Source organism: Astyanax mexicanus, chromosome 9 (genome assembly GCF_023375975.1).
Source record: "Astyanax mexicanus isolate ESR-SI-001 chromosome 9, AstMex3_surface, whole genome shotgun sequence".
NCBI lineage: Eukaryota > Metazoa > Chordata > Actinopteri > Characiformes > Acestrorhamphidae > Astyanax > Astyanax mexicanus.
This window is the reverse complement of record NC_064416.1, coordinates 2,696,589-2,722,617: the sequence shown is the minus strand read 5'-3', so window position 1 is coordinate 2,722,617 and position 26,029 is coordinate 2,696,589.

Here is a 26,029-nt window from a genome sequence, read left to right as displayed (position 1 = left end):
CATTTACAGTGAAGTACGGGATCTTTAGGGAAACTATGGAAGGTTTGACCTTTAGAAGATTTTTTTCTTTTTGAAAAAGTGCATTTGGGAACGCAGCAGTGAGGCTGCATTGCTAGTAGATTTACATTTACGGTATTTAGCAGACGCCCTTATCCAGAGCGACTTACAACAGTGCTTCATACAAAGTTACTTCAGATATCCAAAGCTAGTTTGTAGACTAGGATCAAGAGATACACAGAGCTTAATCATGTGTAGAACCCTAGGAACCTTTTTTTTTTTTTTTTTTTTTTAGTTTAGGAACTCTTTAAAAAGATGTGTCTTCAGTCGACGTTTGAAGACGGCGAGTGACTCTGCTGTTCTGACATCCAGTGGAAGTTCATTCCACCACCTTGGTGCCAGCACAGAGAAGAGTCTGGATGTCTGTTTTCTGTGTGTTTTGAGTGATGGAGGTTCGAGCCGAGCCGTACTGGAAGCTCTAAGAGCTCCTGGTACAGATCTGGCTTTGACCATCAGCGCCATCAGGTATGAAGGTGCTGGTCCGTTTTTTGCCTTGTAGGCCAGCGTCAGGGTTTTGAATCGGATGCGGGCGGCAACAGCAAGCCAGTGGAGGGAACGCAGCAAAGGAGTCACATGACTGAACTTCGGAAGATTGAAGACTGAAGAGTCGTGCTGCAGCATTCTGAGTTAATTGTAGTGGTTTGGTGGCTCGCAGTGGAAGACCAGCCAGTAGAGAGTTGCAGTAGTCAAGTCTTGAGATGACAAGAGACTGCACAAGCACCTGAGTGGCATCCTGAGACAGAAACGGTCGAATTCTTCGGATGTTGTACAGGAGAAATCTGCATGACCGAGTCAGATTTGCAATATGGCTCGAGAATGATAACTGGTCATCCATTACTACACCGAGGCTTCTTGCTTCTGCCGATGGAGTGACCAGTGAGTTGTCTAAAGAGATGGAGAGATTGTTGTGAAGGCTCGTAGTTCCTGGGATGAACAGAAGGTCAGTCTTGCTGGTACGTTCTGGTACACGATGGTGAAGTAGGTGAATAAAGCCTATGAAGCAGGGTTTACTGATTACCAGTATGATCCAGGAATTTCTGCCACTTCTTAAAATACTTATTAGGTGTCCTGAAAGAATCAGCCTGAAAGAGAGTCTTTCGCAGGAGGCCACTCTATTTAATAACTCGTAGCTCTGAAAGACTTTTAACACAAGAGCGAACGTGGGAAAGTACTGATACGAGCAGAGATTTAGCGTAACATAAGCAGCTCTGAAGATGTTTTACCGTTTTACTGTTTTACCGTGACCTTTCGGCGTCAGAATCTGAAGAACAAATGAATATTTGATTAAAGATGCGTTTTAAATTCCTGCAGCGAAGCTTTTAAAATTATCATCTTACGCCTTTTATCAGTGCCTGCTGGAGGAGGGTATCTGCGGTATCTTATCGCAGCCGAGCGCGACGGGATTGATTCCGAAGTGCTGGGAATACGTAACGCTCGATCATATTTCTGTCCAGAAAGCACTGAGCTGATGTCTGCAGTTCTGCGACCTTTCTGAAGGACGATACGGAGCGCTGGAGGTTAGCAGAGCTCCTGCTCAGCTCTTTACTGAGTGTATTTATTTATTTCTGCCTGCTCTGCTCAAAGATGTCATCTCTGTTTAGTTGCACTGTAAAAAAATCTTTAAAAAAAAAATCATCTTTGTATATTTCTGTAAATATAATTGCTGTTAGAACATGACCTTGTATCTCCAATTTTATTTATTTAAAGAGAAGATAAAATTTGAGGATCAATAGCGCAACAGTGCAACTATTATCAATAAAATTATTTATCCATTTTAAAGGATAATAAGAGAGAGAATTCAGTACATCATGCTGGAGCAGCCGGAGTCCGAGAGAGAGAGAGAGAGAGAGAGAGAGTGAGAGAGAGAGAGTACAGTAGGTTATGCTGTTTCTCCATCAGCAGCCGGAGTCAGAGAGAGAGGGAGAGAGAGAGAGAGAGAGAGTACAGTAGGTCATGCTGCTGTTTCTCCATCAGCAGCCGGAGTCTGAGAGAGAGAGAGAGTACAGTAGGTCATGCTGCTTCTCCACCAGCAGCCGGAGTCTGAGAGAGAGAGAGAGAGAGTACAGTAAAAATCGTAAAAGAAAAACGAAATAATGTCTGGCATAAAATTACAGAAAATGACTATACCTAATTTAACAATGACTTCCTGTTAAATTACAGCCTTAGCTTGTTTCTGTTCTCTGTAATTAAAGTAATTAAAGTATTGTAAATTACATTTGAAGTCTGCTATCTGAAGGTTGACATCATAAATAATGAATAAATAACGTTGTAATTATTTGTAGTTATTTGATTGAATTATTCTAACAATGTGCAGCATAAACACGTCAAACTACACATGTCTTTTGAAGTAAATGATCATAAATACAGGGGTTGGAGAATGAAACTGAAACACCTGGTTTTAGAGCACAATAATTGATTGTGGTGACGGACAGTTCTGGTGGAAACAGGAGAGTTGAGGTGCACATTGAATTCTGTGTGATTTGATCAGCCGTGGTTTTATGTTTTTTGGATACAATCCGGGTTAGCACCCGAACATCCCTTTCAGACAGCTTCCTCTTACAGCGTCCACAGTTAATCCTGTTGGATGTGGTTGGTTCTTCTTGGTGGTATGCTGACATTACCCTGGATACCGTGGCTCTTGATGCATCACAAAGACTTGCTGTCTTGGTCACAGATGCTCCAGCAAGACGTGCACCAACAATTTGTCCTCTTTTGAACTCTGGTATGTCTCCCATAATGTTGTGTGCATTGCAGTATTTAGAGCAGAACTGTGCTCTTACCCTGCTAACTGAACCTTCACACTCTGCTCTTACTGGTGCAATGTGCAATTAATGAAGATTGAACACCAGGCTGCTCCAATTTAGCCATGAAACCTAAAATCCCACACTAAAATGATGACAGGTGTTTCAGTTTCACTGTCCAACCCCTGTATATATATATATATATATATTTTTTTTTTTTTACACCAAGGACTGTGTTTATATGTCATTGAGTGTGTTGTTACACTGAGACCCCATAAATTAACATTCAAAACCCTTATAAAAATGGTACAGTTGAGTTAAAATAACAGAGGATTCTTGTCATTTAAATGTACAGATTTCGACTGTTTTTACTGAAGATTTATTGAAACATCTTTTTCTTCATATATATATATATATATATATATATATATATATTTGTACAGTGTGCAGGATCTGTGTGTGCATGTCTCCCATGCCCTCTGTGTTTGATGATGGGCAGGAGCTGCTGGTGGAAACAGTTCAGAAATAGAAAGTGCCGCGTCATTGTGCAGAGCTGTGTATTAGCGCTAGCGTTAGCGTTAGCCCCAGCGCTAGTCGGGGACGTTGACGGTGCAGGACCGGGGTGACATTGGGCCGAGCGAACACAGACACTGCAGTGGTCTACGGTTTCAGACCGAGAGGAAGCAGCCGAGGAGGAGGAGGAGGAGGAGGAGGAGGAGAGGGAGGAAGGGCGACGAGTGGGAGCTTGAATATCCTGTGAAATGCCTGACAGCGCAGGAACACACAGGACACATTCATCATCCCCAAACAGCACGACCCGCCTACACAGCACCACAGCACAGCCCGGTCCTGTCATACACTAGTGCAGCACTTCCACACTTCCACAACCATCAGCAGAGAAATCTGACTTAATTCCAGTGTAAAATGGGCTTTTACTGTAGTAAAACATGATAAAAAAGTTCTTACCTTTGATGAATAGCTCACCTCCGCTCTCCCACAGCTTTCAGGAATCCAGAATTCTATTTTTTTCCCATTTCTCCCCAATTTACACAGTCAATTACCCAACCCACTCATTAGGACTAGCACACGCCTCCTCCGATACACGTGAAGTCAGACTCCGCCTCTTTTTAAACTGCTGCTGATGCTGAAGCATTGCCGAGTAGCATCACAGCGCTAACGCTCAGAGAAAAAGCAGTGCAGCGACTCGGTTCTGATACATCAGCTCACAGATGCCCTGTGCTGTGGACATCACCCTAGGAGTGATCAGGGGAGAGAGCGCCATCTACCCACCCTTCAGACTGGATGATAAGGGGCATAATTTCAATCAATCTTTATTTTCACTCGGGAAAACATTGACGGTGTTGCTGAGTGTTTACAACATCAAAGGGATTGAAAACATTTAATAATAAGTTAGAAATATTGGCATAATTAGATTCACATCAAGCAATGCTTCTTAAGAACAGCAAACTCAAAACTGGTGTGTGTTTAACATGAATGTTAACATGTTGTGTTCAATAAAACCGTGCAAACATATAACTTTTATGAGGTATTAGTTTAATCAGGCTGTGTTTGTCTATTGTTGTTGGGATGTAGATGAAGATCAGAACACATTTAATGACCAATTTATGCAGAAATCCAAGTATAATACCAAAAGGTTCACATACTCTTCCTTGCAACTGTATATTTTAAATTGAGAGCGTGGCCGTGTGCGGTGACCGTCGCGTCCAGACCGGACAGCCTGAGGCTGAGTCACTGCGGACAGAACTGACGGGACGGCGCTGACTCACCTGAGTCCAAATCTGTGGAAACATGGCTGCCTGCCATCACCAGGAGCAACATCCGCTGTCGAGGACACTGAGGATGAGCTGTGTCTGTGTGTGTGTTTGTGTTTACAAGGAGAATCATCTCTGTATATTTCTGTAAATATAATTGCTGTTAAAACATGACCTTGTATCTCCAGTTTTATTTATTTATTTGGAGAAATTTGAGGATCAACAGCGCAACAATTATCCATACAATTATTTATACATTTCAAAGGATAATAAGATAGAGAGTTCAGTACATCATGCTGCTGTTTCTCCATCAGCAGCCGGAGTCCGAGAGAGAGAGAGAGAGAGAGAGAGAGAGTACAGTAGGTCATGCTGTTTCTCCATCAGCAGCCGGAGTCCGAGAGAGAGAGAGAGAGAGAGAGAGAGAGAGTACAGTAGTTCATGCTGCTGTTTCTCCATCAGCAGCCGGAGTCTGAGAGAGAGAGAGAGAGAGAGAGAGAGAGAGAGAGAGTACAGTAGGTCATGCTGCTGTTTCTCCATCAGCAGCCGGAGTCAGAGAGAGAGAGAGAGAGAGAGAGAGAGAGAGTACAGTAGGTCATGCTGCTGTTTCTCCATCAGCAGCCGGAGTCAGAGAGAGAGAGAGAGAGAGAGAGAGAGAGAGTACAGTAGGTCATGCTGCTGTTTCTCCATCAGCAGCCGGAGTCCGAGAAAGAGAGAGAGAGAAAGAGAGAGAGAAAGAGAGAGAGTACAGTAGGTCATGCTGTTTCTCCATGAGCAGCTGGAGTCAGAGAAAGAGAGAGAGAGTACAGTAGATCATGCTGCTGTTTCTGCAGCAGCGGTCAGAGTCTGAGAGAGAGAGATTACATGCTGTTTCAAGCTCAGGATTCAGCAGGATTAGCCAGCAGACTTTGTTTGAGGGAGGGATCTGTACCTTAACAGGTCACTGGTAAGAATAGAGCTGGAGAGGTCTCTAAATGAACATATTTTATACATACCTATTCTAACTCGTAACTCATGTAAAATCATTTCTAATACGTCCCCTTTAAGTTATTACGTCTGTAATAATGTAGTTCTAAGATTAATTTATAACCTGAGGATATGAAAGTTTCCCCGACTGAAGAATCACTGATATGTAGAGTTTTAGGCGTAATTCTGCTCAGCGTTCGCTCTTTAATAATGTTTATTTATTCGTTCTCTGTACCGCTGGAAGGTAATCAGATTAATGGATCCGTTAAAGCAAGTTACAGCGCAGAAATGAAACGGTAGATCAATAATATGCTTCTCCTGTGTGATGCTAATGACAGAGCTTTAAAATCAGCCTCCAGCTGAGGGACTGAAATTCGCTGATTACTCCGAAATGAAACGAATGTGACTCACAAATACAATAAGAGAAAATCTCAATGAGAGAATTATGGGATTACCAGTACGTGTCATGCCGCGCCATTTATTGTACATAATGATGGAGTTAACAAAATATGGCGTGATTCACTCTGACAGATGAGCCAAGTGTCTGTCATGGCTTTAATGAATCGTGGTTTGGAATTTTTCCATTCACTGTTTATCTCTAAAGACTGATCCCACTGAGAGAGGGGTATAAACCAGATTTTGGAGTCCTATAAAACCAAGAAATCAAACTGTTATCAAATAAAACCATTAAATCATTAAAGAACCCTTTCTATACTATTAATGATATAAGTTTCAAGTAATATGACTGCAGCATTTTGGAATATTGGGAGGACAAACTTAGGAAAAATTTAATTTGGTTTTGCATAAACCAGATTTTGGAGTTCTATAAAACCAGCAAATCAAACTCTTATCAAATGACATAATTAAATTCTTAAATTAGCTTTTCTGTACTACTAACAATATAAGTATCAAGTGATTTTACTGTAGCATTTTGGAGTAATGGGAGGTCAAACCTGGGAAAAAATGTCCATTTGGTTTAATATAAACCATATTTTGGAGTCCTATAAAACCAACAAATCAAACTGTTATCAAATAAAAACATGAAATCATTAAATAACAGTTTCCATACTATTGATTGTATAATTATCAAGTGATATTACTGTAGCATTTTGGAGTAATAGGAAATAAAACCTAGGAAAAATGTCTATTTGGTTTAGTATAAACCAGATTTTGGAGTCCTATAAAACCAGCAAATCAAACCGTTATCAAATAAAATCATTAAATCATTGAAGAACCCTTTCTATACTATTAATGTTATAAGTTTCAAGTAATATTACTGCAGCATTTTGGAGTAATAGGAAACCAAACCTGGGAAAAATGTCCATTTGGTTTTACAGAAACCAGATTTTGGAGTCCTATAAAACCAACAAATCAAACCCTTATCAAATGACATCATTAAATTCTTAAATTAGCTTTTCTGTACTATTAAAAATGTTAGTATCAATTGATTTTACTTTAGCATTTTGGAGTAATAGGAAACCAAACCTAGGAAAAATTTAATTCGTTTTTTTTCGGTAATTCGGTTATCAAATAAAAACATGACATCATTAAATAACAGTTTCCATACTATTGATAGTGTAATTATGAAGTGATATTACTGTAGCATTTTGGAGTAATAGGAAATAAAACCTAGGAAAAATGTCTATTTGGTTTAGTATAAACCAGATTGGGAGTCTTATAAAACCAACAAATCAAACTGTTATCAAATGTCACCCTTAAATTAATGAAGAACCCTTTTTATACTATTTATGTTATAAGTTTCAAGTAATATTACTGCAGCATTTTGGAGTAATGCTGGGAAAAATGTCCATTTGGTTTAATATAAACCAGATTTTGGAGTCCTATAAAACCAACAATCAAACTGTTATAAAATGGCACCATTACATTCTTAAAGAAGCTTTTCTGTACTACTTATAATATAAGTATCAATTGATTTTACTGTATCATTTTGGAGTAATAGAAAACCAAACTTTGAAAAATGTCCATTTGGTTTTAAAGAAACCAGATTTTGGAGTCCTATAAAACCAACAAATCAAACCCTTATCAAATGACATCATTAAATTCTTAAATTAGCTTTTCTGTACTACTAAAAATGTTAGTATCAATTGATTTTACTGTATCATTTTGGAGTAATTGCAGGTTTTCATTTGGTTTAATATAAAGATATTAAATATAAAATTTAAAGAGTTTTAGTGTGATTCTATAATACACAATTGGTGGAAATGATTATCATATTGCAATCCTATCAGTAGTAATGCTCCTGAAACTAGGAGGGTGAGAACAAGCTCAGACTCCGCCTCCTTTTCAACCATCACTAGGCAACCAACCGACCAATGGAAAGCGCTGAATCTCCATCTCTGATACACCAGCTAACAGAAGCCTGTATTGACCAGCATGACAATGGGAGTGTTAAGGGCAAAAGTACCGGCTACTGTACCCAGCCAGAGAGAAAAAACATGACCTACTGTACTCTCTCTCTCTCTCTCAGACTCCGGCTGCTGATGGAGAACCTTAACCCTAACCCAAACCCAAAGCTCTCAAACCTTTTAAAATGTGAAGATTGTTTTACTTTAGAGATAAAGGGAATTGTATCACCTATAGCCTGTATACAGGCCAAGGACAGTTAATTAAGTTGTTAAAATGATAAGAATAATCATTTTAAAGAGAGTTTAAAGAGTTCAAGGACTTTATTTAATCCAAATTATTTTATTTTTCTAAAGTTATGATAATATAAAAAGAGTCCCAAATGAAAAATTACCCATAAATTCTTGGCCATGCACAATCGAGTCAGTCCTCAGCTTCATTTTTTAAATAATTTACTAATTTAAACGGAGGCAGCGAGGTTCTTCCAGAACATTAAGGAAAGAGATGAGTGTCCTTGAAACCATTTTTTCTCCGCTCCTTCTGAGACATTAAGTTATGGAATATTAATTTATGAGCTACAATTACCGCTGGAGAGGTTAAAGGACCACTGCATGTGGTGTTTAACACTGCGGCGCTCCGTAATTAACATCTCATTAAGACACTGTTAAAGCAGTGGGACTGAGCTTGCAGAACGGAGGGGTGAGGGAACGGGTCGGCGCTCCGCTTTTCCCGTTTCATTAAACAGCTCCGCGTAAAATGTGCCTTTAGATTAATGCTGATGGCCGACGATCCTAAATGGCCAATTCATCACTGATATTGTCCTGAAGGAACCGCATTATTTCATGCAACAAACAATGGCTAATGCTGAGCATATCTTTTAAACATGAGTTCCTTAAACTGCAGTTCATTTACTTTATTTCTGCAGGGGATTCTGAAAACTGCAGTGCTGTGCACAGACCAGATCCCAGATCTGCACTGCACCAAACAGTGGTATAAAATAGTTTGGACACCACTGATATTGTTCAGGAATTTCCTATATTATAAATCATTGGTTGTAGGGATCAGCAATTAAATCAGTTAAATATATCATACAGCAGATGAACACAGTGATATTTGAGAAGTGAAATGCAGTTTTTAGGATTTACAGAAAGTGTGCAACAATTCTGTAAACTAAATTCCATAAAACAGAAATAATACATTTAGCAGATCCTCCTTTTGCAGAAATAACAGCATCTAAACACTTCCTATAGCTTCCAATGAGAGTCTGGCTTCTGGTTGAAGGTATGTTCATTCGGTTTTGCATAAACCAGATTTTGGAGTCCTGAAAAACCAACAAATCAAACTGTTAAATCAAATAAAACCAATAAATCATTGAAGAACCCTTTCTATACTATTAATGATAAAAGTATCAAGTGATATTACTGTAGCATATTGGAGTAATAGGCAATCAAACTTAGAAAAAATGTTCATTTGGTCTAATATAAACCAGAATTTGGAGTCCTATAAAACCAACAAATCTAATTTTTAAATGAAATGGTTTCAAATGAAAACATTAAATTCTTGAATAAGCCTTACGATACTATTTATGATTTAAGTATCAAGTGATATTACTGTAGCATTTTGGAGTAATGGGAGGACAAACCTAGGAAAAATGTCCATTTGGGTTAATATAAACCAGATTTTGGGGCTCTATAAAACCAACAAATCAAACTGTAATGAAATGAAACCATTCAATTCTTGAAGAACTCTTTTTATACTAATAACGATATAAGTATCAAGTGATATTACTGTAGCATATTGGAGTAATGGGAAATCAAACCTAGGAAAAATGCTTTTTCAGTTTAATATAAACTAGATTTTGGTGTCCTGTAAAAAACAGCAAATAAAACTGTTATCAAATGACACCATTAAATTCTTAAATAAACTTTTCTATACTATTAATAATATAAGTATCAAGTTATATTACTGTAGCATTTTGTTGATTTGTTGTTGATTTGCATTATGAGAGCTCGCGCTGAGCGAGGAGCTGGGTTACAGCATGTGGATGGAGCTGAAGAACAGGACCAGCACAGTTTATGACGAGCTGCGAGACGGAAACCTGTCTCAGGTACATTTCCCGGGTCCTTCGCAGGCTTCCCTCACAAACTTACTCCGAAATGGGTCAACAGTGGCATCGCCAGCCCCGCTCACAGAGACCCCAAAACGTAGTGGGATCATACCAGGTGCGATAGCTGCTGCGCTGTTCATAAGCTTCATTCTGGCTCTCTATACAGTTCTGTGGAAATGCATGGTCTCCCCACCCAGAAGGGGGAAGAGGAAAAGGATCCTGAAAGGAGTGAGAGGAGTCTGATTTACCAATGTCTTGCTAAGAATCAGGCTTTTGCTCTCCAGAACCTTGGGTGGTTTTCTTTTTTTGCCCCTGAATTTCCTCGGATAGTGAACATTTATGAAGATATGACAACCACTCATTCTTCTGGGAGATGGGTCTGTAAAGACCTTGCTTATGCTGATTCGACCTGCCATAATCTTCAAGCCCGGACAAGACACTCCAGCAGTCAGAATTACACAACGGCTTTATCAACGGCCAGTTTGCAATGCCCTGCTAACTGGCCTCCCGGCCTGCGTAGTAAAACCACTCCAAATGATCCAGAACGCAGCAGCACGTCTGGTCTTCAACCAACCAAAACGGGCACATGTCACCCCGCTGCTCATTGAGCTCCACTGGCTACCAGTTGATGCTCGCATCAAATTCAAAGCTCTTACTATCGCCTACAAGGTGATGACAGAACAGCTCCTTCCTACCTGCACTCGCTCCTGAAGGCTTACGCTACCTCCCGGCCGCTGCGCTCCTCCAATGAACGTCGCCTCGCTTTACCAAACAAACATTCACACAAAGCAATCCAGACTGTTCTCATACAGAGTTCCCCAATGGTGGAACAAACTACCTTCTACTACCAGATCAGGAGAATCTCTCACTATCTTTAATAAACTCCTGAAGACTGAGCTCTTCAAAGAGCACTTACTCTCCTAACACCTCTAACTAACTACCTTCTACTACCAGATCAGGAGAATCTCTCACTATCTTTAATAAACTCCTGAAGACTGAGCTCTTCAAAGAGCACTTACTCTCCTAACACCTCTAACACACTAACTACTTCTAACCCCATTTCCTTCTTCCCCTCCTTCACTTCTCTATCCCTTTATTTCCCTTCGACCTCCTTTAAGCCCTATCTAAAAATGGGTTATCTAAATTCCTATTACTTTTGTACTTCATTATTGTAAGTCGCTTTGGACAAAAGCGTCTGCCAAATGAAATGTAATGTAATGTAATGTAATGTAATGCATTTTGGAGAAATGGGAGGATGAGCTTTATTCGGTTTAATATAAACCAGATTTTGGAATCCTATAAAACCAACAAATCAAACTGTTATCAAATAAAAACAATACATTATTGAAGAACACTTTCTACACTATTAATGATATAATTATAAAGTGATTTTACTGCAGCATTTTGGAGTAATGGGAGGACAAACTTAGGAAAAATGCTTATTCGGTTTAATATAAACCAGAATTTGGAGTCCTATAAAAACATTAACAAATGAAACCATTAAATTCTTGAAGAAGCATTTCTATTCTATTAATGGTAAAAATAAGAAGTGGTTTTACTGTAGCATTTTAGATTAATGGGAGGACAAACGTAAGACAAATGCCCATTGGGTTTTGCATAAACCAGATTTTGGAGTCCTATAAAACCAACAAATCAAACTGTTATCAAAATAAACCATTCAGTTTGTGAAGAGGAATGTCTATACGATTAATTGTATAAGTATCAAGTTATATTACTGTAGCATTCTGGAGTAATGGGAGGTCAAACCTAGGAAAAATGTCCATTTTTTTTTTTTATAAATCTGCTTAATACATACAGAGATTATCAAAGATCTGGTTGTGTTATTCTTAGTATTTAGTATTTTTAATCAACCTTTTATTCCTAGTCTTATTTACCCCACATGCTAGCAGTGTCAGAAATCACGAAATAAGCCTATTTCAGATTTTCTAACAGTCTAACACAGTATGAAATGAGAACTGCATACTGTTTCTCAGCTGGCTGATCCTTACTCCCTCCATCACCTTCTTCAGTACCTGCTTCTACTCCTCTTCTCCACACCACCACCATCATCACCACCACCACCACCCATTTCCATCTGCCCTCTGGCAAGCAGCCCCAGCTCCACTCCGTAACCCCGCTGATACTTCATTACGCTCTTTATACACTCCATTCCCACACACTGACCAGAGCAACGAGCCTTCATCAGGACTCAGGAACCATGGGCCAAACTCCCAGCCAAATAAACCCAAACAGATACAGATCTGCAGTCCTGACTCTGTGGTTTAGCAATCTAGATACCAACGGTCACCCGTGCAGCTTGATTTAGGGCGTGTCAGTATGTCTTTGCTGTCATAACGACGGGAAAAATACACCTTGCACAGCTTGAAACATGCAAAAGGCATGTACTAATTCTAGCGTATCACTTGCTCATCATTCCCTTTAAGAGCCAGTTCCCAGGTGAGCTCTGACTTTGGTGGATTGCTATTGTAACGGTGCAGCTACCTGGACGTGTCCAACAAACTCTTCTCAGCAGAGGAAACTGAGCTGCTGGTTGACGCTGTGAAGGAGCTCCAGCAGCTCATTTACGGGAACAGCAATGTTATTTTATTTACTATTCTGTTTATTGTTGATGTAAAAGTTGGGTTTGGTATGGAAGCCCATTCCCGCCACCAAAAAAAAAAAAAAAAAAAAAAATCCAGCATTTTTAAAAAAAAAATATTATTAAGTAAACTGCTATCTCAAAACTTTGAGATACAGTAGTCATTATTTTGAGATACTGTCTCATTATTTTGAGTTACTAAGTCATTATTTCGAGTTAGGAAGTCATTATTTTGAGATAATATCTCAATATTTGGAGATACTAAGTCCTTATTTTGAGATACTTTCTCAATTTTTTGAGATAGCAAGTGAAGCTACCATAAATAAAAACTTTTTTTTCCTAATAGCAAACACACTTGCTATCTCAAAATAATGACTTAGTATCTCAAAATATTGAGATAGTACTTCAAAATACTGACTTGCTATCTCAAAATAATGACTTGCTAACTCAAAATAATGACTTGGTATCTCAATATAATGATTTGGTATCTCAATATAATGACTTAGTATCTCAAAATATTGAGATAGTATCTCAAAATACTGACTTGCTAACTCAAAATAATGACTTGCTAACTCAAAATAATGACTTGCTATCTCAAAATAATGACTTATTATCTCAAAATATTGAGATAGTATCTCAAAATAATGACTTGCTATCTCAAAATAATGACTTAGTATCTCAAAATATTGAGATAGTATATCAAAATACTGACTTGCTATCACAAAATAATGACTTACTATCTCAATATAATGACTTAGTATCTCAAAATATTGAGATAGTATCTCAAAATAATGACTTGCTATCTCAAAATAATGACTTAGTATCTCAAAATATTGAGATAGTATCTCAAAATAATGACTTGCTAACTCAAAATAATGACTTAGTATCTCAAAGTATTGAGATAGTATCTCAAAATACTGACTTGCTAACTCAAAATAATTACTTAGTATGTCAAAATATTGAGATAGCAGTACTTAATAACAATTTAAAAATGTGCTGGGTTATTTTAATTTTTTTGGGTGGCGTGAATGAGCTTCCATAGTTTATGCGACTGTGTCTTCATGTGTGTGTAAAAACACAGGGTGTATGGTGCCTGTGTTGCTAAGATAGCGATGAACGTCTGACTGTTGGCGTCTGTCTAGGTTGTATTCAGTCAGTGGAGCTCCTGTGTTTTCTGTTACCAAGATAAAGATAACAATACACCAGAAATGTACCTGAACACACCTCATTTCCAGACCACCACGCCCAAGGAGCACTAGATTGTAAGGTGCACTGCTGATTTTTGGTAAAATTAAAGGATTTTAGGTGCATAAGAGTTTATTTGATTTTAACAAATTAAAAAACTCTGGAATATAATCAAGAGGAAGATGGATGATCACAAGCCATCAAACCACCAAACTGAACTGATTGAATTTTTGCACCAGGAGTAAAGCAGCATAAAGTTATCCAAAAGCAGTGTGTAAGACTGGTGGAGGAGAACATGATGCCAAGATGCATGAAAACTAAAACTGTGATTAAAAACCAGGATTATTCCACCAAATATAGATTATTTCTGAACTCTTAAAACTTTATGAATATGAACTTGTTTTCTTTGCATTATTTGAGGTCTGAAAGCTGTGCATCTTTTTTTGTTATTTCAGACATTTCTCATTTTCTGTAAATAAATGCTCTAAATGAGAATATTTTTATTTGGAATTTGGGAGAAATGTTGTCTGTAGTTTATAGAATAAAACAACAATGTTCATTTTACTCAAATATAAACCTATAAATAGCAAAATCAGATAAACTGATTCAGAAACTGAAGTGCTCTCTTCACCAAGGACATCACAAGCGTTACGGTCTTCATGCCTTTCACTCTTTTATCCATCCGTCTGCATTGGTTTTCCCCCGTGAGCACCAGCGTCCGGCTGCTCGGGCCTCGATAAACCTGGACCGTCCACCAGAGTGAATAATCCAATCACAGGGGAGCACCTGCTGCCTCCTGCACATCCAGATCACTTAGCCTCTGTTTACTGTGAGGATTAGACCCCGCCCACCGGTCCCCATCGCCCCCCATCACCCCCCCCCCCCATCGCCCCCCATCACCCCCCCCCCCCATCACCCCGATCACCATCCAGAACCACCGGAGAGAATCTGCTGTAATAATTATTCCACATAATGTAGAGCAGCACTGTTAACCCTTTGAACTCTAGTCTGTTTTTATGTGTTTTTTCTCCATTTTTGTTTTCAGTTCCTCTTTCAGGTCTTATAACACAGTAATTATATCAGACAGACACATGCCCTGATCTCTTTTACTCCAGAAGACATACGGCTGCTCAAAAATATAATCATTTAAAATGTAAAAGGAAGCAGAATTGTTATATTTTCCTGGAACTGATAATGTTTTACTCAAAATTTTACCAAGAGCCTGATTTTTTTTAACTTATTTTTGAATGTATAGACTTTAAATATATTCACTCCTAAGATATCTTGGTTAGATTAGAGTGTTTATGAGTTATAAGAAAGCATAAGAATATTGATGATTTGAGTTCATTACATGGTTTATTAATTATTACTTTGATAAAATACATGGAGAAACAGCATCAGGCGGAGTTATTTTATTTTTCTTGATTATCAATAATCAGAGCAGCCTATACCTTTCAGTATTTTAATCAGGACACACAAAGAAAACTATATACAAAAAAATCAACTTTTTAGTCTAAAAAAATAAAAAAGTTTAGTGCAAAATAACTACTTAGTAAAAATGTGCAAGTAAAATGATAAAAACGATATAAAGTAGTGCGCACACCATACCTAGCTTTAGTTTGAGTAAAGCAGGTGGTTTCACACTGTTTTTTCTGTGGACACTTTTGAGTCTTTATTTACTGATATTATTTGGTTTGAAACATCATATAAATATGTTTGAAGCTCTAAAGGTAAATAATATTGGTTGGGGAAGGAGATTTTTCACTTTTTTAGGTGTTTCTCTCAATGTGTTTCTTGTAGATTTAGCTTTACCGCACTGGGATGTGATCACTATTTTTAGGAAGAGTAAGCTCCGCCCTTTCTAACCATATATGGATTATGTTTAAGTGTGAAGGGATACCTGAGTAATTAAGCTGAGAACACAAGGAGAGATTTTGTGTGCTGTTTTGTGAGCTGTTTTTTGCGACAAACAAAGTGCTCCGGTGTTTCTATTTAGCCCTGCTTTAGTTCACTGAATTAGTGGTCCCTGAAGAAAGACAGGATTTCAGCTCTTGCTCATGAATATTCATACATGCAAACATATCGCCTCTGATTGGCTAACAGCACTGCAGCTGAGAACGCCTACCTGCTGCCTCCACCCACAGTCAAATTTACAGCTCTAAAACTCAAAGGACAAAATATTTTCAGAGATACAGCCTTAGTTATATAGATACAGCACTGAGTGCTCGATTTAGTAAACTCTTAAACTTCACTTCAGCAATGAGCATTGTTAACATTTCTTTCAGCTAAACTAACGCTGCTACTAAACTCTTACCTCAGACTTGGTGATTTGGTGTTTGAGCAATTTCACAATGTCGAAGCCCCAGAGTCCGACTTATATCATAAAATATGAGGCAAATGGCACCACTTTTATTGGTGTTCTGTCGAGTTGTGCTACCTTGTCAAACCGTGTTTCACTAGTGTTTATTTAAGGTCTCGATAAAACGCAGAATCAACCGGAGATCCGATTTAAACTTACAGTTACTTACACAATATAGCTAACGCTAACTAGCTCTGTAAACAGAGCTGTAAGCTCTTTAGCTGACTAGAGAAAAATGTCAGCTCTGCTGCAGCCTGGCTTCAGATCTGTCTGTGGGCGGTCCTGAGCTGAGGTGGGCGGGGCTATGAATACTAATTGACGGGTTGATGTAGACACTGTGCTTTTCCTGATCGACTCGTTTTTCTGAATATTTTTTTTTTATTGCTGCTGCAGACAATGAGGAAGAGGAAGAGTTTCATCATGTGCTACTGTCTATTTTGCGATGCTCATTGCTATCTTACACTCTGCCAACTGTCTATTTTAATCCATACATCATTTATTATTTTGATTTCCAATTAAGAATCCAAAATTTTGAATGCTTGCCATTACAAAATCAAAAAAATTGTTTTTCATTTTTGAATATAATATCAAAAACAAAAAAGGGTTTGTATTTTTAGTTTTTATCTCAAGATCCAAACAAAAATGGGAATAGGAAAACACAGGAGCTCCACTGACTGAATACAACCTAGACAGACGCCAACAGTCAGACGTTCATCGCTATCTCGACAACACACGAACATGCAGCAGTGCACAAACCCAACTTTTACATCAACAATAAACAGAATAGTAAATAAAATAACATTGCTGTTCCCGTAAATGAGCTGCTGGAGCTCCTTCACAGCGTCAACCAGCAGCTCAGTTTCCTCTGCTGACAAGAGTTTGTTGGACACGTCCAGGTAGCTGCACCGTTACAATAGCAATCCACCAAAGTCAGAGCTCACCTGATCTACTCTTAAAGGAAATGATGAGCAAGAGACACTCTGATTTATTAATTTCACGTTACGCCCAAAATTAACCACACCCATAATTAATGAAGAGAATTAGTACATGCCTTTTGCTTTGTGTTTCGAGATGCACAAGGTGTACTTTTCCCGTCGTTACGATAGCAAAGACACACTGACACATCCTAAATCAAGCTGTATGGTGTACAGGCGATGGCTCGCTTATAGACTGCTAAAATAGGGACCTTAAACTGTCATTTTCTGGCATTATGGACATTTATTAACTGTATAGAGTCATTCTACAGCTTTGAAACACCATGAAAACTGAAACGCTTAACTCACAAAAACCAGTATATCGTTTAAAAATACAGAAAATACTTCTGTAGTCGCTCTATTCTGTTATTCTCTTAAAGAGCCGATGTCTGAAAGAGTGTTTATCAGTTTTCTTGGCTGGAGGACGTGTTTTCCGCGTGGCATTTGAAGATGATTACCGTTCTGTCAGAAGTCGGACAAAACAAGAGCATGGAGAGAAAAGCGAAAACAAATGAGAAACAGGAGAAAGAGCTGAAATCACACTGCGGTTTAGGCAGAGGGCAGCTTTTACACGCACATTAAAAATCTTAAGCGCAGCCGAGGTGAGCGGCACTGAAGCGCAAAACAAAGGCCAACTTAATTTACCATTTATTTCACATATAAATAAATAAATAGAATAAAGTACCTGAAGAATCCTGCAGCTCGCGGCGCGCCGCTTTCTGACAGCTCCATAAAAAAGCCCTCGGGGGAGGTTTCTGATAATTTGCTTTAAAAAAAATGCTCCTGTTTACAGACGCAGCGTGAGAGGAGAGAAATGGGCCGGAGAGAATCTCAGCTCAGGAGTGAAACTGCAGATCCAATAGAGAAGAGAGAGAATAAGAAACAATGCAGCAGCAGAAAGTCTGTATTATAAAGCTCTTAGAGAGTGAAAAGTGTGGAGAAATAATATATAAACCTTCCTGTCAGACAGTGAATAGATTAGTGCACCCATACAGAATTATATATACAGCTCTGATAAAAAAAAAATAAGAGAGCACTTAAAAATGATGAGTTTCTTTGATTTTACCAAATTGAAAACCTCTGGAATATAATCAAGAGGAAGATGGATGATCACAAACCATCGAACCACCAAACTGAACTGCTTGAATTTTTACACCAGGAGTAAAGCAGCATAAAGTTATCCAAAAGCAGTGTGTAAGACTGGTGGAGGAGAACATGATGCCAAGATGCATGAAAAAAAAACTGTGATTAAAAACCACATTATTTGAGGTCTGAAAGCTCTGCATCTTTTTTGTTATTTCAGCCATTTCTTATTTTCTGTAAATAAATGCTCTAAATGAGAATATTTTTATTTGGAATTTGGGAGAAATGTTGTCTGTAATTTATAGAATAAAACAACAATGTTCATTTTACTCAAACATAAACCTATAAATAGCAAAATCAGAAAAACTGATTAAGAAACTGAAGTGCTCTCTTCTTTTTTCAGAGCTGTACAAACAGGTGTTGGAGAATGAAACTGAAACAGCTGGTTTTAGAGCACAATAATTGATTGTGGTGACGGACAGTTCTGGTGGAAACAGGAGAGTTGAGGTGCACATTGAATTCTGCGTGATTTGATCAGCCGTGGTTTTATATTTTTTGGATACAATCCGGGTTAGCACCCGAACATCCCTTTCAGACAGCTTCCTCTTACAGCGTCCACAGTTAATCCTGTTGGATGTGGTTGGTTCTTCTTGGTGGTATGCTGACATTACCCTGGATACCGTGGCTCTTGATGCACCACAAAGACTTGCTGTCTTGGTCACAGATGCTCCAGCAAGACGTGCACCAACAATTTGTCCTCTTTTGAACTCTGGTATGTCTCCCATAATGTTATAGTGTGCATTGCACTATTTAGAGCAGAACTGTGCTCTTACTCTGCTAATTGAACCTTCACACTCTGCTCTTACTGGTGCAATAATGTGCAATTAATGAACATTGAACACCAGGCTGCTCCAATTTAGCCATGAAACCTCCCACAATAAAATGATGACAGGTGTTTCAGTTTCATTGTCCAACCTCTGTAGATGCCAATTTAACTAGAATTTAACTTCATTTTTATGTGTGTACAGTACATTTATATACTTACACATATACCATATTTTTGGCACCTAAAATCCTTAATTTTTTCTAAAAATCCTACAAATCCTAAAATCGTCAGTGTTGCTTATAATCTGGGGCACCTTATGTATGAATTCTTCTATCTATCTATGAGTCAGACTTTATTTCAGTAATACATTGAAGGTAACCCTCATTTTCGATGCAACCGCCAATAAAATGAAGTAATAAAATAAAGAGAATCAGAAAAATAAAATTAAGAAAATAGAGGACTAAAATAACACCAAAATGATAAAAAAGATAAATGATGGAACGAAAAAAAAGTATAAAAAATAAAAGGATGACATAAAGGGAATAAAATTGTAAAAAGCCAAAAGTAAAAGCAGTGATAAAACAAGTAAAATGATTAAATGAATAAAATATAAAAATATATACCTATAAATAGCAAAATCAGAGAAATTGATTCATAAACTGAAGTGCTGAAGTAGCTTCACAGTTTTATATAAAAGCCACAGTGTTCAAAACATCTGAAAAGAGTAGTGGTTTATAGCCCTGAAATTACGCTATATAACGTGTTATCAGCTTTTCAATATAAAATGTCCTTAATGACAAAAAACATGAATCATAACATTAGTTGTCACTTATTTATCGAGTGCATTAACACAAAAACTCATATCTCCTGCTCAGATATACCCAGCATCACCTGCAGCTCAGATTCACCACAGTCCTCCTGATCAATACGGGCGAGAGCGAGGCGGGGGGAGGCGGGGGGAGGCAGGGGGGCGGGGCAGCGGATCACGCCGCCTCTGACAAATAGTCCTGACGCCTGCAAACTGATGCTGAGACCAAATACTCCATCTTCCTCCCCAGAGCCAACCAGCTCAGACAGGACTGACACTGGTAGAAATGGGAGAAGACAAAAGACAAATGCGTTGCTGTGCCGGAGACGGGCGGTGTTTTCTGGGCGCGGGGAGATTAAATACGCGGCGCTGCAGATTATTTCACCGGCGTTCTGCTGCTGTGCTGAGATTTACTTTATCTGAGGGATGCAGATCGGCCTGCTGTAACTAACCTAATGCATTCATTCACACGTCCTGAGCTACAGGAGCTACACAGCTACAGGATCAGGGCCTTATTCTGTTTCTATTTGTGTGTGTCCGCCCCCCCCCCCCCCCCCCACAGATTTCTATTGTTTTCAGATTAACAAACAAACTTTAATATCAGACAAAGATAATCTGAGTAAATATAAATAATTATATATACAGCGCCGAAAAAAAAAAAAGAAATCACTTCAGTTTCTGAATCAGTTTCTGAATCAGTTTCTCTGATTTTGCTATTTATAGGTTTATGTTTGAGTAAAATGAACATTGTTGTTTTATTCTATAAACTACAGACGACATTTCTCCTAAATTCCAAATAAAAATATAAAATAATGCAAAGAAAACAAGTTCATATTCATAAAGTTTTAAGAGTTCAGAAATCAATATTTGGTGAAATAACCCTGTTTTTTAATCACAATTTTCATGCATCTTGGCATCATGTTCTCCTCCAACAGTCTTACACACTGCTTTTGGATAACTTTATGCTGCTTTACTCCTGGTGCAAAAATTCAAGCAGTTCAGCTTAATTTGATGGCTTGTGACCAACTTACATCTTACATGATTACATTGAGATTGTTACAGAAGTGAGGGGGGATGGACGTAAGTGCAAATATAATACATATTTTATTAAACAAACAAGATAAAATAAAACAGTAAACAAAACTCGGGTAACGCACAAAACTACAAAGAAAACAAGGCAAGGATAAACTAGAACTAGGAACACAAAACCAGAGTGCACGGAAGACGAGGATTCAAACGAACGGCAAGGATACAAAGATACAAAGGATACAAAGGATACAAAGGATACAAAAGATACAAAAGACTCGACACTGAACATTCTAACAGAGGGGCTTAAAGACAAGAGGAGAGTGAGAAACACCTGGGCTTGGATGACGAGGGGGCGGGGTTACAGACAGGACACAGGTGAGAACACTAACTGGGGCGGAGCTAGGGTGGAGACGGGTACAAAACACAACAATAGCACATGGCTGGGAAACATGACAGGTAAACATTAAACATATTCCTATAAATAGTTAAATCAGAGAAACTGATTGTTTTAATGTGGTCTCTTGTTTATATATATATATATATATATACATTGGACAAACTGCTAGCTAATATCACCCTCGCTTACCAGAACACCTCAGTGTAGCAACATTTACTAGCAGTTAGCTGCTAATGCTAATGCTGCTGCACCCAGCCTTAGTGGAAATCTGGAAATCTAAGTTTACTGTAAATAAATAAATAATAATAATAATAATAATAATAATAATAATAATAAATAAAAGTGCTTTACTCACCCAAATAAACAGTTTTCATGGGGGAAATTTGTGTAGATTAACATTCAGTGCTTGTTTGACTTCAAGAAAATGTTTTTTTTAAAGAATTACTGTTTTGTTTTTTTTTTACTTATATTTGCTTAGCTTTACCCCTACTGTTTCTCACTAGTGTTGCATAGTACGTCTTATAATTCAGTGTACTTTATAGTGCAGAAAATATGGTATATAGATTAAAACTGGAAATTTGAATTTGTATTATTATAATACTATATAATTTCCTTCCTTCAGTTAAATCTCCAATGCATAGAAAAGTATCATTATCTCTGAAGGAAAACGATGCTTCATATTTTATAAACAATTGAACGTTTGAACTTGGAACTTTGCGTGAACTTTGCTTGTAACTCCAAAACCAGATCTAGTTGTTAATAAAGTGCTTTCTAAATATTGTTAAGATAATAAACTGCTATAACTGTATTTCTGCTTGATGTAAAACGTAGTACTGTATGACGTTTTATATTATTGTAAATGAACAATTATCATTCCATCAGCAGCTGGAGTCAGAGAGAGTACAATAGACCTTGCTGTTTCTCCATCAGCAGCCGGAGTCTGAGAGAGAATACAGTAGGTCATGCTGTTTCTCCATCAGTAGCCAGAGTCTGAGAGAGAGAGAGAGAGAGAGAGAGTACAGTAGGTCATGCTGTTTCTCCATCAGTAGCCGGAGTCTGAGAGAGAGAGAGAGAGAGAGAGAGAGAGAGAGTACAGTAGGTCATGCTGTTTCTCCATCAGCAGCCAGAGTCTGAGAGAGAGAGAGAGATTTGTATTATTATTATTAATATTATGACCCAACCTGAAGCTGCTCAGTGGAGACGTTTGATGTTTGATGTTCGAGGTGTTTATCTTCATAATCTCGTCTTTTTGTCTTGTTTGTCTCGGTGTAAATTCCTGTCACATCCCGGCTGCAGCGTGCTTCAATTCTGCTTTCCTGAGAGATTTAATACTATATAATTTCCTTCCTTCAGTTAAATCTCCAATGCATAGAAAAGTGTCATTATCTCTGAAGCAAAACGATGCTTCATATTTTATAAACAATTGCCTCTTTGAACTTGGAACTTTGCGTTTCCATTGTGGACAAATGACAGTAATTGTGACGGCTGCGCGACAGCGGCGGTTCTGACAGCAATCAGAGCTCGGCGGAGGTCCGCCGTGTAAAACTGTTGACTGAAAATAACCTATCAGGAGTGACAGCGGAGACAGTTTCATAATAACAGCCTTCTGCTGCCACACGTTTGACGGAAAGCCGGAGATAAAACCAGATCTAGTTGTTAATAAAGCGCTTTTTAAATATCGCTAATGTCGTTTTAATACCCGAGTCCCCACAAGGATAGATTTACACACCCAGGCCTGAGGTACTTTAATATTCCCATCATCATCATCATCATCATCATAATAAATAACTCTAATAAATAACACAGCATAACTGCAGTGGGACTTGCTTGGTGCCAATATGCCAACACATCACTCTGTGTTAAGGCGGCGTTGGGAAATGTGTGGGTAAAATATGGACTCTAGATCATTCTGTGGGTTGAGTCGGCCTTTGAAAGCTGATTATCTCCCTGTTGGCCAAATGATTCACAAATATATTTTGGGCAGATGTTCCAAAAGAGCTTTTCGGCCTTCAGTTTAGAGCAGAATCAAAAAGGGGGTGGTTTTCAAACGTTTGGCATCTTTTACAGAGCATTTCTTTATATAATGAACTGCTGGATCTGTATTTTTGCTTCATATAATAGGGTAGTACTGTATGACGTATAGTATTATTGTAAATTAACAATGATCACTCCATCAGCAGCCGGAGTCCGAGAGAGAGAGAGAGAGAGAGAGAGTGTAATAGGTCTTGCTGCTTCTGCATCAGCAGACGGAGTCAGAGAGAGAGAGAGTACAGTAGGTTATGGTGTTTCTCCATCAGCAGTCCGAGAAAAAGGTAGAGTTGGTATACAGTGTATAACCCTAATTTGTCCTATACTTTAAGAAAAAACGAAGTTGAAAGTATCCTTAAGTGCATTCACTGCAACAAAGGCCATCAAAAATGTTATAATGATGAAACTGGCACTCATCAGGACTGCCCCAGGACTGCCTTAGAAACGACAAGTTAAAAAGCACCCTAGATAAGAGCACCTAAATGCTTTACTGTGAGTTTTAGATCAGTTTAGATCACTTTTTTGGACAGTTTTAGATCATTTTTAGGACAGTTTTAGATCACTTTTAGACCAGTTTTAGAGCAGTTTTAGATCATTTCTTCGAGCAGTTTTAGATTAGTTTTAGCACAGTTTTGGATTACTTTTAGACCAGTTTAAGAGCAGTTTTAGGACAGATTTAGAGCAGTTTTAGGACAGTTTTAGAGCAGTTTTAGGACAGTTTAGAGCAGTTTTAGATCATTTATTGGACAGTTTTAGATCATTTTCTTCGAGCAGTTTTAGATTAGATTTAGCACAGTTTTAGATCAGTTTTAGGACAGTTTTAGACCATTTTTAGAGCAGTTTTAGATCAGTTTTAGAGCAGTTTTAGATCATTTATTGGACAGTTTTAGATCGGTTTTAGATCAGTTTTAGGACAGTTTTAGGTAATTTTAGATTAGTTTTTCATCAGTTTTAGACCAGTTTTAGCACATTTTTTAATCAATTTTAGGACAGTTTTAGGACAGTTTTAGAGCAGTTTTAGAGCAGTTTTAGAGCAGTTTTAGATCATTTTGGACAGTTTTAGATCAGTTTTGTTGGACAGTTTTAGATCATTTTCTTCGAGCAATTTTAGAACAATTTTAGAAAAGTGTCTTCAGGTCCAGAGCTGATAGAAAGGCCTATTTTGAGGAGGGTATTTTAGCTATTTTTTAGACATCTTGGTAAAAATACATGTTTTACATCCGCCACAGTTCTGCCTCAGGGTGAGACGAGGTGAAAAGTTCGCTGTGGACATTATTAGCCGAGACGTTCACTCAGACTGTCCTTTTTGAGGGATATAATGAGGGTCTGAGCGTCTCCGGGGGGACATGGTCTCCACGCTCAGCAGATTTAGAGACGATGGGTCACGGGTTCTCCTGCAGGTCCTGAAGGGAACAAGAAAAATACTTTAAACCGAGCCCAGAAACTCACACTCATCTCTTTATTTACTACACACAGTCCTGAGTCCTGCGGAACTCGGTTATTACCGCCAATTATTGTCAACGTCGGGAGTTGTCAGGACAAACCGAATCGGGATAAGCTTTGAAGAGGGTCTGACTGCATGGTGCCGTCAGTGGAAGACACGAATAAAGAGACGTGGTTCTGAAACGAAAGCATTCTTTATTCCAAGAAATGTAAAATAGTTTTTCTTATTATAGAACAGAAGTTGAGGCACACTTTTAAATTTTGTTTAAAAAGTTCAAAGGGTATGAATACTTTTGCAAGCCCCTGTATCTCTTTCCACATCCATGGAGAATAATGGCTAAATACTAATAAAAATATAAATATTCAGGAAAATAATATACCTGTTGTTGCCAGGCTAGGCTTGGCCAGCCAATCAGATAGGTCACAAATAAGATACATTTATGTGTATCTTAAAGATCTCATTCTATCAATTTTTTTATTCATTTTAAAATATGTAGTTGTGCTCCGGTGATCCAATATAACCCTGCTTTAGTCCGGTGGAGGAGCGGTCAGGGAGAAACGATAGTATTTCGGCTCTTGCTCGTGAATATTCATACATGCAAACATATATCGCCTCTGATTGGCTAACAGTACTGTGACACCAGGAGTCAGCAAGACGGACAACAGTTGGCAGATAACATTTTAAAATAAAGACATTTTTACATTAATAACAGTATTTACAATGTTATATGTTACTTTACAACATGTGTAATAATGCCCTGCTAAGTGCAGTTCAGCCACTGACCTAGTCTTAGAGTCTCTCAGAGTAAAACACCAAATCCACCGGAGATCCTATTTAAACCTATAGTTACTCACAGAGGTGGGTAGAGTCCAGGTCCAGAAAGTGGATTTTTTTTGTGTAACTAGTGTAAACAGAAGTGATCTAAACATACACCTATCTATCTCAATTGTACTTGGCTGGTGGTGTTTTTCCTCCATAGACTAATTCTAACCATTTGTTTCTTAGCTCTGAATTACTGGGTAAAGTATATAAACACTGATATGTTATCCGCACAAATAACACAGGAATGAACTGCATGCTGTTTCTAGCACTGTTAGTTATCTCCTATCTGACGAGACGGCGTTGCCGCCCGGCTTCAGCTCTGCCTGTGGGCGGTCCCTAGTCGAGGTGGGCGGGGCTATGAATACTAATTCACGGGTTGATGTAGACACGGTGCTTTTCCTGATCGACTCGATTTGTTTTTCTGAATATTTTCTTTTATTAGCTGCTGCAGAGAATGGAGGTTGAGGATGA